This window comes from Nyctereutes procyonoides, unplaced genomic scaffold, assembly GCF_905146905.1.
Source record: "Nyctereutes procyonoides isolate TBG_1078 unplaced genomic scaffold, NYPRO_anot_genome, whole genome shotgun sequence".
Lineage (NCBI taxonomy): Eukaryota > Metazoa > Chordata > Mammalia > Carnivora > Canidae > Nyctereutes > Nyctereutes procyonoides.
In genome coordinates this window covers 29,000,204-29,013,756 of record NW_026575047.1, presented here as the reverse complement: position 1 = coordinate 29,013,756, position 13,553 = coordinate 29,000,204, and the positions used below count along the sequence as shown (strand labels likewise).

Here is a 13,553-nt window from a genome sequence, read left to right as displayed (position 1 = left end):
TGGCCTTACAACTCTCAGGATGTCTTTTGTTGAGGAAGGATTTATGGAAACATCTTTAATGATTAACTTCTCCTTTGAAGTGTGGTCATTTTCTGTGGTCAGGATGTAATTATTAGAAAAACATTTTAACCCTAGCGATTGGGACAGAGCACTCTGATTTTTCTTCCCAATCTTTTTGTTTGTTTGTTTTCTTCTGTTTCAGTGCCTGCATACCTGAAATACCCTCAGAGCTTAGTTGGGGTCTCTATTCTTTCCCTACTGGAGTCCCATCCTTTCCCTATTCAATAGGGATGGTCTTGTGAGTCATTGTTCTCTCTTCTGGTGGCACGGACTTAAGCTCAAGGCACCTGTGCCAGGGAAGCATTTTCCTTGGCTGAGGTTCACCAGGCAATTTTCTCCAAGTTGTGTCATCCAGGTCAGCTGGATTTCATTGGCATCACTTGTGCAACAGAAGCACTTGTAAAGCCAGCATCTCTCTGGCTGTTCTAATTCATTTCTCTTCACTCCCTGGGAGGTGACCTGTGTAAGCAGGAAGCGATCCTGAACAAGCAGACCCACATTTAGTCAAGTGTGGTTGTGGCTCTTGTGGGTAAGTCTCACCTGAGCTACTTTTTAAAAATGCAGAGTTTTTTTTTTTTTTTTTAAGATTTTATATATATATTTGAGAGAAAGGGAGAGTACAAAGGGTGAGTGAGAAGGAGAAGCAGGCTCTCTGCTGAGCAGGGAGCCCAACCTAGGGCTCGATCCCAGGACCTTGAGATCATGGCCTGAGCTGAGGGTGGGTGCTTAACTGACTAAACCACCCAGGCACCCCAAAAATGCAGATTTCCAAATCTTACCCTAGAGTCTCTGAATCAGAATCTCTGGGATGGTGAGTTAAATGTTTGCATGAAAAAAATATCTAGGTGAGTCTGAAATTTAAGAACTATGGAAAATGTATATTTCTGAGTTCCACAGAATCTGCTTCTAGAGTTAGAAAACCAATGCCCAACAATCCCAGTAGAATACAGTCTGTGCAAAACGGAGGCCAGCTGAATCTACGGATTACATTCAGGGAGGATGAATATGTGAAGTAGGTGGACGAACATGTGGAGCAGCTAAGAGTGCTCTCCACTGATGCAGTCAAGAATTTCCTAGAGCTCCGTGTGCTCTGTGCTCTCTTAAACTGAGATCTCCAGATAGAGAAACTTAGTTATACGTTTATTCATTGGTAGAATTGATAGGATGAAATAAATCTATTTTTTGAGTCATTCCCTTTTGAGAGGCAGGGCAAGAGATTCCCTTAGTGTCTTTGCAGGGTTGGCCTTCTTATGTCCCAGAATGCAGAGAATGTGGGAATCTATCAAGGCTGCCTCGAGGAAGTGGCACACCTAAGGTCTAAATGCACATCATTCCCTCTCCTAAGCCTATGCTCCAGGCATCGGGCGTGCCTCTCTAGATGCAACTCTGTTTCAGCGTGGGCAAGGAGATGGTTCCAGTCACTGAGGATGTTCAGAGAAGTGGCTCCCAGGGCACTCCTCACTCTGAAAGCCCTGGCTTTCTATTCTAGGACCCAGTGATTTATCAGACCTTGTGCAAGTCATTTCTCTTCTAAATATTCCATCTATGACAACTGGACTTTGCCTACGCATTTGATAAGAACTGATAAATGATTCAAAAATAGGCTGTACAGAGCAACAAAATCAAAATATGTGTTTTCAAACCATCAGAGAGTTGGGATTCAGACCCTGATCGTGATAGATACTCTTGGGCTCCTGGGTGGCTCAGATGGTTAAGCATTTGCCTTTGGCTCAGGTCATGAGTTCCCTGGTGGGCTCCCTGCTCATCAGGGAGTCTGCTTCTTCCTCTCCCTCTGCTCCTGCTTTTACTCTGTCTCTCTTTCTCAAAAATAAATAATCTTAAAAAAGAAAAAAAAGAGGTGGATTCTCTTCTTACACCTAGGGAGTATACTGATCATATCAGTCTATAGATTCAGGTAATTCTTCACTTGCATGTGAACCCTTAGGTTGAAGGTTCTTCTAACAATTCTGCTTTGGTCATTCCTTTTTTTTTTTTTTTTAAAGATTTTATTTATTTGTGAGAGACACACAGAAAGAGACAGAGACACAGGCAGAGGGAGAAGCAGGGGGCCCAAAGTGGAACTCGTTCCCAGGACCCTGGGATCACACCTTGAGCTGAAGGCAGAAGCTCAACCACTGAGCCACCCAGGCATCCCTCTTTGCTCATTCTTGAGTCTGTTCACTGACCACTACCAGAAAACCTAAACTCAAGTACATAGAATTGCCTTGGGGTCCTGTAAAAAATGTGGTTTCTGATTCAGTGGTTCTGGGGTGAGATCTGAGATTCTGCATTTCTAACAAACTCTCCGGTGATGCAGATGATGCAGGTCCATGGGCCCCACTGAAGAGCAGCCTTGCTTAAGACACACTGTCTTATTTCTGTTCTTCAGGGAGCTGTTTCTGAGACTGTGGTCCCAGCTCAATGAACTGATAGCGGGTGGGGCAGATCAAAACCCAACACAAACAATGCAGGATCGGACTTTGCTCTCAGCAGCTCCTGGCATGAATGCTGTGTTGGCTGCTAATGTATCATAAAATCCTCTCCCTTTCATACCTGATTCAGGTCTTTCAAGCCAGCTAATTCTTTCTCTGGGAAAACAAATTTGGAGTTCTAGCCTGTCTGCTCCCAGCCATATCCTAAACTGGTGACAATCATCACGACTGCTGTTGAACATCTCCCAAAACCTCAATGGCTCTGTGGTGTCTGGATCCGATGGTGATTTTTTTATCTTTATTTTCTAGTTTTGCCCATTGAGCTTTCTGTTCCCCATTTATCCCTGGCTCTAATCACCCTTTTTTTGGCTAAAGTCTCACCCGAAGCCACTGACTTTTCTATACCTCCCCAGTCATCCAGCCTGCCTAGCAAGGGGTCTAGTTTATAAGAGCCAGGTCTCAATGTATCTATGCTCAAACTGGTGCCACATGACTTTTTAAAAAAATATTTATTTATTCATAAGAGACACCCACAGAGAGAGGCAGAGACATAGGCAGAGGGAGAAGCTGGCTCCCTGTGGGGAGCCCAATGTGGGACTCATCCCAGGACTCCAGGATCACGCCCTGAGACAAAGGCAGACACTCAACCACTGAGCCACCCAGGTGTCCCGGCCACATGCCTTTTAAAGAAGGTCCTTGCATCCTTTTACACCTGTAAGCTAAGAGTAGAAAAGGCTGATTGTCATCTCATAATCATCTTGGTTAGGTCTAGGATTTTCCTCCAATAATTCCCTGTATTGAGGGGCCTGGCTGGCTCAGTCGGTAGAGCATGCTACTCTTGATCTCAGGGTTGTAAGTTCAAGTCCCATGTTGGAGATGGAGATAACTTAAAAAAAAAAATCTTCAAAAAAAAAAAAAATCCCCAACCTTGATCTTGGAGAATAATCTTCCCATGTAACATGAGTGATACTCCTGAGGAATGCTGTATGTAGGGTGCTTGATTTGTTTTTTCACCATGCCCTTGTTCAACATTTGGACCATCTCTATATACTTTCCAGAGACAAACTGTTCTCAGTCGTTGAAATTTCAAATAAAGTCCTTTTTCTAATAAAATATCAATGACTTTTAAAAAATGTTTTACTAGAGTTGTCAATATGTCAGATGTATGCCTTCCAGAGTTTTCATATTTCAAAGATTTTTTTTTTAAAGTTTAATTCCAGTTCAGTCTCCACAATTTGGATTAATTAAATTTAAGTCCTTAGCCATTCAGGCACTGTATATTTTCTGTGGAACCACCCACAAACTCAAGTATATCAGCAATTCCCAAATGCCAGCTCTCAGCTATCAGCTGGGGAACTCAAGGGACACACACACACACACACACACACACTCACACTCACTCAGGAACCTACCTTCCTTTCTCTCTTCCCTCCCCCACAATAGATTCTGGTTTAGTTTTTAAAAGTTCACCAGGTAATTTTGACCATCATCCAGGTTCAGAAACTAGTGGGATGGTTCCTTGAGTCTATCTATCTATCTATCTATCTATCTATCTATCTATCTATCTATCTATCCTGTTTTCTTTATTCCAGAAAAGACTTAAGATACCGACTTAATAAAATACAGTATCTTAGGAAACTAACCATTTAAGTAAACAAAAAATTGATAATGATTTAATTTTCACCTTCTTTCCCATGATTTTGGGTATTCCAAATTTCCTCGGCATGTATAATTACGATGATAATAACGTTTAAAGAGTACATTTTTATGGATAAAAAATTGACCCAGTGACTTGTCACAGTTGCCCTGTCTACTTTTTTATACTTGATAAGTTATCAGTTAACCAAATATCTTTATTTTTAGGCTCTGTTCCCTCAGAAGACTAATGAGGCATACTTTTATGGCTACAACTTTACAGAGTACTGGTAAGATGCAAGACCTCTAAAGTTCTAAGTTTCTGTCCTCTATGACCTGACAACTTCCCTGCCCCAGAAGAATGACTCCCATTCTACTTAGTTAGCAGTGGTATATGTAAAATATAAAAAGGGAACTTGATTGGAACTTGAAATTGAAATGTAGCCTATTAGAATCATAGAATGAATCTGAATTGGAAGACCCACTTAACATCCTTTGTCCCCCTCACAATCACACACACACACACACACACACACACACACACACACACACACACACAGTGCCCTTTGTCCTTACTGCCAGCGGATTGCTTCCCCCTGGTGGTGAAAATAGTTATACCATTTCAGTTTTCAAAAGTAATTTGAGGGCAGCCCCTGTGGCGCAGCGGTTTGGCGCCGCCTGCAGCCTGGGGTGTGATCCTGGAGACCCGGGATTGAGTCCCACGTCGGGCTCCCAGTGCATGGAGCCTGCTTCTCCCTCTGCCTTGCCTCTGCCTCTCTCATTCTCTCTCTCTCTCTGTATTAATAAATAAATAAAATTTTTAAAAAAAGTAATTTGAGAACATCTAGGGTGGCCCAGGCGGTTAAGCATCTGCCTTCCACTCAGGTCATGATCCCAGGATCCTGGTGATGTGGGAGAGTTAGGTTCTTGTCTCATGGAGGCGAAGAATGAATCTCACGAACTACGGAGAGTGAGTAAACTGATAGAAGTTTATTAAGCAAAGATATAGAGAAAGTTTTCAGAAGTGAGAGGGGTCCCGACAGGGTTGCCAATGAGGGCTTATAACATTGGTCTTTTATTGAGAGCGTAATCAGGGAGCCTAAATCCTTTTAACATTACCTATTGACATCACCATTGCGTAAGGACTATTGAAAACATCTTTAATGGCTTACTTCTTCTTGGGGTCTGATTATCCTCTGTTGGTCACGAGTAGCTGTTACAAGACACCCTCTCAACCCACACCTTTTACTGAAAGCTAATCAGGGAACCTAAATCCTTTTAGCATTATCTTTTGATATCACCATTGAGTAAGGACTAGTGATAACATCTTTAATGGCTTACTGCTTCTTGGGGTCTGGTTATTCTTTGTTGGTCACAGATGACTGTCATAAAAAAAGATACCCTCCCCGCCCATACCTAGGGTGGGCTAGTCTGGCTTGTTCCCTTATCTCTGGTTTCCTTACACCTCAGCATTTTTGGGATTTTTGTGAGCCTGCTTCTGCGGCCCCCTACCTAGTGCTGGCTAGCCCATTTGTCCCTAACTCACTAGAATTGAATCCCTCATCAGGCTCCCTCACTGGGCTCCCTGCTCCAAGGAGAGCCTGCTTCTCCCTCTCTCTCTGCCTGCCACTCCCCCTGCCTGTGCTCTCTCTCTGTCAAATAAATAAATAAAATCTAGAAAAAAAATTCGACTTCAGGTCACAGTTTATAAATTTTTACACACCATGAGTTGCTTTGACTATGATTATTACAACCTATGCTTTTATGACAATAACACATAATATCAATGCTAAACCAGCCCATGGTTTTAACAAAGCAACAGTTATCTACAGGCAGGTGAAGCTCATTACATCTCTAATTTTTTTTAACTCACTGTTTCAAATGAAACAACTTATCTCTGTTTATAATATTCCTATTGTTAAGAAATCTTACAGAAATGCAGGTAATTGTTATAAGTCAGCCCTTACCACGCTAAGCATTATAAGCCAGGATGGTTAAGTTTCTGGAAATGGCAAATTGCCACCTTGTGGTTATAGCCTTAGTGACAAAAGAAAGCATAACAAACCAAAGGGATCTGGACAGTTTACAGCCAGATCCAGGATTTGGTAAATGGTTCATGCCCAGAAAACAGTTCATCATTTTGAGGCAGATTGCTCTGAAGAACCTCAATGAATTTGGACTCATTTTGAAATAATCCTTTAGTATCCTGGAGAAGGTAGATATAATTATACCTTTTTCTTTAAGAAACTACTTTTATACCATTTTCAAAGGGTGTTTGTATATACTGATTACTTTTATCTGGTTCTTTAGCAACTCTGTGAGGTATACAGGGAAAGTATTAGTATATCTTGTCTTTTTTTCTGGTCGAGGAAAGAGCACACAGCAAAAACAGTCCCAGAAATGGGAAAAGAATCAGTTGTCCCAGTGTTTGTGAAATGCTTCAGATTCAATATCCAGTTTTTGGCTGTCCATTACTCGGTTGTCCCACCCACAGGATCTAATGTAACTCATCCCAAATTGCTCCTTCTCCTGGATTCCTATCCAGGAGGGTTAATGCTATCACCATCAGTAGCCTCATCAAATGAAACATCTGGGAGGCCTCCTGGAACCTTCTCCTTCCTCTGTCCCCACTTGCAACCGACAAGTCTTATTGGTTTTCCTGACCCTCCTCCACATGCTGTTACTCCCCCACATTACTCCCCTAGAGCTGCCATTACAAAGTACCACAGCCTTTGGGGAGCTCAAACATCAGAAATGTATTTCTCACAGTTCTGGAGTCTAGAAGTCTGAGGTCAAGGTATCATCAGGGTTGGTTTCTCTCTGAGGCCTCTCCCCTTGGCTTGGCTGTCTTCTCTGGGTATCTTTCACAAGATCCTAATGTGTGTCCTAATCCTCTCTGCTTATAAGGAGGCATACTAGGTATATTGGATTAGGGCCCAACCTAATGATCTCATTTTAACTTAATTACTGCTTTAAAGATCTATCTCCATATACAGTTATATATTGAGGTCCTGGGGATCGAGACTGCAATATAAGAAATTTGAGGATGTCCCAATTTAATTCATAACAACTCTTTTAGATTTCTGAACTGGTTGAGGGCTGCCTTCTCCTACCCTTCACTTTGCAACATGTTTCCACCTGCATCTTCTGCTCCAGTTTATTATTTACAGGGATCTTTTAATATGAATCTGATCGTGCAAACTCCTCTGCTTCTAATCCTTTGATCAAGTCCATGTCCCCTCACAGGGTGAAGGAAGAGCTCTGGCATCCAGCCCCACATTTTGCACCTGCCTCCTTCTCTTCATGCTTCTTTTTTTTTTTTTTTATTTATTTATGATAGTCACACAGTGAGAGAGAGAGAGGCAGAGACACAGGCAGAGGGAGAAGCAGGCTCCATGCACCGGGAGCCCGACGTGGGATTCGATCCCGGGTCTCCAGGATCGCGCCCCGGGCCAAAGGCAAGCGCCAAACCGCTGCGCCACCCAGGGATCCCCTCTTCATGCTTCTTGGCCTGCACTTGACTCTCACTGATGCACTGTGACAGGGCCATGCTGTTTCATGCCTCAGTGCTTTTATTTATATCCACACCCTTATTCCAACAGACCTTTTTCTCCACCTGCCTACCTTTTCCCCATTCTTCAAAACTCATAGCAAGCAAATGGGCATGTTTTCTAGTTCCTACAGGCCAATCACAGCTCTGGCTTCCAGAACAACTTGTTTGTATGAGTGTATCTTGGGGTGTTATGAGGGATGGATATAGGAAGATCAAGATCACTTACTGTTGGTACAGTTTGTCAAGGAAATGGTGATCTGGCTCTGACATTAGAAACTCACTACTCCAACAAGCTGTCCCCTGTACTTTGAGAGGTGTCAGCTGCCCTAGACTGGGTGGCCTGTGTGAACCTTCCCATAGACACAGTCTTCTATAGACAAATGACTTTCTTCCCATTTATGGCTGGCTGTACAGGCATTTTTGTGTTGTATACATTTTAGCTTTGGCTTGTACCTGTGAGGCTGTTAATTTGTGGAGATGCTCACTTCTGTTTTCTTTTACCTACCCTTTCTCTATCCCCAGCCCAGATGATTGTGGGACCCATGTCTTTTTGCCTCAGGAGATTTGTAGCAATGCGGAGAGAGAAGGGGAATCACACTGACTTTCAGTGCTCTAGGTTTTCTAGGTTGTGAATTTTGCCAACACATCTGCTCACAGGTTCAGTCAGAGAAGTGGCCCGCTTTCACATTTTAGCCAGCCCCAACCTCATCATAAAGGTGAATCTTTAAAATAATATCATGTGAGATCTTCCATACTAGCAACGTTATTGCAAACTTTACTCTCACTCCAGCATGTGATTACTATTATTGATTTTGCTTACAAATCCTACCACTGCCCGCGTGAAGCTGTGTCAGGAACCAACTTTGTCCAGCCCCCAACCTCATGTTATAATCAAATGGGATGTTTGTGTTTTTGCTTCCTGGTCTGTAAACTGCCCAAACAATGCCCTATTCATCTTTGTACCCCCAGGACCCAGTGCTGGACACATAGTAATTCTCCCAAAATATCTATTGAAAATAAAGTTAAAATAATCCTATTTATGGGTGGATAGGACAAAGGCAACCCAAGTAAATATCTTAAAGTATTTTTAGTGAGAAGTTTTTGTCACTGGAGGTAGAGAGTGGAGGTGAAGGTACAGATAAAAGAAGATTAGCGATGGTTTGATCATTATTGAAGCTAGGAAAGGAGACTGCATTATAGTAGTCTCTCTGATTTGAAAATTTCCCTTTTAAAAAGTAAAAAGCCCCCCCCCCAAAAGTCCATTTTATAAACAGGCATGAGAAAGAAGTGTTAATGTTATAATGAAGATGTTCTGGAAAGTTTATATTTTGCATTTTGTCACAATGGCCCTTAGTTGAGGAACAATGGCAGTGACTTCCATGTCTGGTGGGGAGAAGCCCGGAAGAGGATGTCACTGCTGTGGCTAGTCAGCCCTTGATGGTGTCACAAGTTTCCCTAGGATAAAACCTTCATTTAGCTGCAGAGGGAACAACTGAGTATTAAAATGATCATTGTTATACACTAGCCTTTGGCTCAGATTTGGCAAACAGATTTGTCTTTAATGATAGTATGAGTAAGGGATTGTAGAATCTGATGGGATTGTCTGAAACATCAGACCTGGAAATTTCCACAGCAGGGGGATGTCATGAGATTTGATACTGAGCTAGCCATTGAAAGTTATAAAAAAGAAAACGACATGGAAATAAAAAAATAGGCTTGATATTTTTATGTGATGAAAGGAGAATGAAAATAAGTACACTCTACACTATTTGCGATGAGAGACACAATGATAGCATATAAAAGTTATGGTGTTGGGACATTTTGCTATATCATGGATAAACCTGGAAAACAGAATAAGTCTAAGAGCCTAGTCATAAAACTGCATATTGTGTAAATCAGTTTATAAGAAATGTCTAGAATAAGCAAATCCATAAGACAGAAACACATTTAGTGGTTGCCTACACTGGCCTGGAAGAAAGGGAGAGGAATGCTAGGGTACTTGGTCTCCTTTTAGGGCCATGAAAATGTTCTAAAATTGTGAACATTGTTGCACAACTCTGTAAACACTCTGAAAACCATTGAGTCGTATACTTTATTAATTAATTTTTTGAGTTGTACACTTCTATGGCTGTAATTCCTGGTGTATAAATTAATGCTTAATTAAGGTGTTAAAATGTTGGGATTCTTGGATAAGAGGTTTCTTTTTTCTTAATTGTCTTAATACATTATGATGTAATTCATTACATTATCTTTTCCACAGACAATCCACAATGTATGGTCAGTCATAGTGCAAATCCAGTAAGGATGTATCCCATTCACCAATGAAAATGAATTTTTGTTAAAAGAAAACTCCAGAGAATATGTTTCTGATAAACTTCAAAATCGAAGACTCTTAAAATTAAGTTCAATCCGTTTTTTGGTGAGTGCTTGGCAATTAAGCACCAAAGGAAAATGGCGTCTTGTTTGGTTTTCTAGCCGATGCCATATGGTCTGCCAATGCCATCTTCTCTCTTTCCTCTGTTGCTTTGTCAAGGATGCGCTTGGCAAGGAGAGTTCTTATACTAGTTGGCCCTCCAGGGTAGATGTGAGCAGTGGTCCCTAATCTCAATTGGAACTTAAAGCTGCCTCCCCAAACAGTTGTTATTTTAATGGCAGGTCCCTTGCAGGTTGTCAGGTGGCAAAATGTTATGGAATTGACTTCTTTTACTTCTGATTCCTGTAACCACATATCCAACTTGTTGAGCATTTGTTTCTTACCTATAAAATAGGTACCATGGTAGTAGCTACCTCAAAACACAGCCATGTTGATTTCAGGGCTGGAACCCGGAAAGCACAAGATAAGCCTAGAATCTTGCTGTGCCACAGGTAAAGAAATGCTCAGTGGATACATCAAAAGGAGTTACCAGAAGGCACTCTCACTGGTCACATTTGGGACAATTTGAGCATCAGAATAAATAATGAAATAGGAATGGATAATAAACTATCCATACCGATAAAAATAGGTGAATAAATATATAAATAGATTCTACTTTACAGTAAAATGCTAACTAATCCACATAGAAGGAATAATGGAATTAGGAAAAGAACCATTTGGTAACCATCGTAATAACTGATTTAGGCAGGAAACATCAACAGATGCTAAAACTAGTGGGTGAGAATTTGAGGGGGAGTAAGCTGTTTACATAGTCTCAAAATATCTCTCAAAAAGATATTATTTTGAATGGGAAAGAGAGTAACCACAGTGGAGAAATCTGACAGTATCACTCTCCAAGTGATCGAAGTTAATACCACCAGTAATAGGACAAAAAGATACCAAATACCTTCTCTAGGATGTAGTGAGATGGTGACAACATCACATCAGAGGTAATTCCTGCCGAGAATGCTTAGCTAAATCTAAGGAAACCCAAACTGAGGGAGAGTCTATAAAATAAATGTCTTGTGCTCTTCAAAATATGTCAAGATCATAAAAGACAAAAAGGACTGAGGGATTGTTCTAGTTTAAAGGAGACTAAAGAGATGTGATACTAAATGCAACCTGGGTGTTAAAAAGAAAACAAACTACAGAGGTGCCTGATTGGCTCAGTCAGCTAAGCAACTGACCCTTGATTTTAGGTCAGGTTGTGATCTCAGAGTCCTGGGATTCAAGCCCCGTGTCGGGCTCCGTGCTCAGGGGCGAGTCTACTTGAGGATTCTCTCTCTCCCTCTCCCTGCAGCTCTCTCTCTCCCTAAAATAAAAAAACAAATCTTAAAAACAAAATGAAACAAAAAACAAACTGTAAAGGACATGAGGGCAACCGTTGGCAAAATTGAAATAAGATCTGTAGATGAGATAACAGAACTATCAGTGTTAATTTCCTAATTTTGATCATAGTACTGTGATTATATAAGAGAATGCCTTTAAAAAATGTATTTTAAAAGATTTTATTTATTTATTTGACAGAGAGAGCACAAGCAGGGGGAGCAGGAGAGGGAGAAAAAGGCTCCCTGCTGAGTAGGGAGCCCAACATGAGGCTCCATCTCAGGACCCTGGGATCATGACCTGCGCTGAAGACAAATGCTCAACCAACTGAGCCACCAGGCACCCCTAAAAAATAATTTTAAACGAAATACACACTAAAGTATTTAGAGATGTTAAGATGTCTGCAACTTACTCTCAAACACTCCAGCCAAAGTTTATGCACACATATACCTGCACACACATGCATATGTGCACACACATAGTGCACAACCATATGCACACACCTACACATGTGCATACACTTGCACACATACCCACACAGAAGAGGTGAAGAGAGGAGAGAGAGAATATGATAAAGCAAATGGGGTAAAATGTTAACATGTAGAGAATCTGCATGAGAAAGGGATCAATTCATGAATTTCCTAGGATTTTTTTTTCCACTGTAAGAATCTACTACAGTAGAAGCCCTGAAGTTGAGATTTAATTATTTATTTATTTTAGTAATCACTGTAACACAACGTGGGTCTCAAACTCACAACCAGAGATCAGGAGTCCCATGCTCTACTGACTGCAGCAGCCAGGAGCCCCTAAAGTTGGGCTTTTAAAATGGCTCTGCTGACCGCTCACCACAAGGAACATTGCTTTTCAAAACCAAAGTAAAATTTTGAATAATTTGCTCTGGAGACAGAAATCACTCTGACAATATAATTACTGAATAGTGGTTATGTAGGAAGCTGCTTCTCACATGGGCTGCTCTCGCTGAAGATGCCCAGGGTGACCGTGAGCAGGGACAACAAGGTTTCCCTACAGATTGGTTACCGCTCTCTTGAGCAGTACTGAGGAGTTCCACTGGCCTCACATAAGCATCTCCTTTTCCTTAGAATGGACACTTTGTCTTATCTTTCAAAATCTTTAGGGTTGAGAGAATTGTTACAAAAGAAAAAAATGTATTTCATCCTATTTATTCTTCTCCAAATGGCAAAAGAAAACTCACTGTTGTTGTAAAGTTGTTTGTCATTGTTGCTTATTATTTTTTCCAAAACAAAAAACAGTAAGACAAATAATCACATGCCATGTATAAATTTGTTTTATGTAGCTGAGAACTTGACCTATGAACATAACAGAAATGCTTATATATGTAGTTGAACTGGTAGTCGGAATCCTCAAAATGTTGAATTCTTTATGTATACATATGTAATCTTCATCTCACATTACCAAATAGCCCAAATGAAAATGCTGAGCTTTAGTGCCTGCAATGTAGTAGGTGCTCCATTTGTGATAAATATGAACATATTATAAAGCATTAAAAATCACAACATTTTGGAGTGGGAAGGAAAATTAGAGATTATCTTACACAAGCTGGTTATTTTACAAATGAAAAAACTCAATCTCCAATTTCAAAACTGGTAATTAGAGTAAGTACTTCTCAGGGTTCTGGTGAGGATAAAATGAGATAATGCATGTGGAGTACTCAGCATAAAGCCTGGCATGTGGCAAATGCTCAGTAGGGATCAAACGGTATTCATGTCAAGTGGGGACTAATTGTTGACATTGCGGTAGAAAAGCAAATGTGATTATAGGAGCAAAGGAGAGCATGAAACCGAATTTATTTGGCAAGAATTGTATATGTGTCATAATTACATAGTTTTCTTATGAAACTCCACTCCTAGTTTAACAATCAAAATTAAAAGAAGGCGTAGAAGAGGGGAACAGGAGGAGGAGGGGGAGAGGGAGAAGAAATCTTTCATATATAGAAATTCATCTAAAATGCGCACGGGAACTTCTCGGAGTGGCTGTGTCCCTCTCCAGCATCATATCCTGAGATCATGGTTTACTTTTGAGATTCTCTGTGCCTTACCTAGTCTCCTTCTGCCTCTCTATGATATCCAAAGGTGTACCCCGCATATTGTATACG

At 41.0% G+C, this 13,553-nt stretch overlaps 1 long non-coding RNA gene across 1 annotated transcript; it reads left to right on the top strand.

The window, feature by feature from the left end:
• Window positions 1-507: 507 nt before the first annotated feature.
• On the top strand, window positions 508-12,609 carry LOC129510437 (uncharacterized). Its single transcript, XR_008664593.1, has 5 exons — window positions 508-589; window positions 2,623-2,775; window positions 4,356-4,417; window positions 9,941-10,099; window positions 11,621-12,609. It is a non-coding gene; the product is annotated as an uncharacterized LOC129510437 (long non-coding RNA).
• Window positions 12,610-13,553: the final 944 nt, after the last annotated feature.